Below are 577 nucleotides of genomic sequence, written 5' to 3'. Positions count from 1 at the left end.
TTACTTGAGTAAATGTACTTAGTTACTTTCCACCTCTGCTTCTAGTTAAATGATTAATTGGGTGGTGGGAAGGAATTCTCTAATGCTGGTGGAAATCTTAGTTTCAGGGAATCCAGAATCTCCCTGTATGATGATCAAATGAATCCTTACTGTACTGATATTCAGCTTGCAAAGACCTTAAAGTTTAAGCTTAAGAGGTTATTTGCTATTTTGCATCAACTTGTCTACATTGGGATGGCTACTCATGCTTCACCATCCATGAAACGAGAGTTTACTGAACTTAAGGTTTACATTTTCATAATTTATGTGTTGAGTGAGTTTCATAACTCTCCGACCATTAAAACCTGTTAAACCCCCATGGTAACAGTTTATACATAATGATCATCAATGGGAAAATGTGCTGTTTTTTCTGATCTATGCTGTTCTTGTTGTAATCTGTGTTTCAACTATAAGGCATAGAGAGAGAGAGAGAGAGAGAGAGAGAGAGAGAGAGAGAGAGAGAGAGAGAGAGAGAGAGAGAGGACTGTCATGTAAAAATAGTCCTCCAGTTTATGGACCAGACACTTCCAGGCACTTG

This window comes from Centroberyx gerrardi, chromosome 10 (genome assembly GCF_048128805.1).
Source record: "Centroberyx gerrardi isolate f3 chromosome 10, fCenGer3.hap1.cur.20231027, whole genome shotgun sequence".
Taxonomy (NCBI): Eukaryota; Metazoa; Chordata; class Actinopteri; order Beryciformes; family Berycidae; genus Centroberyx; species Centroberyx gerrardi.
Note: the sequence above shows the minus strand (reverse complement) of the source record.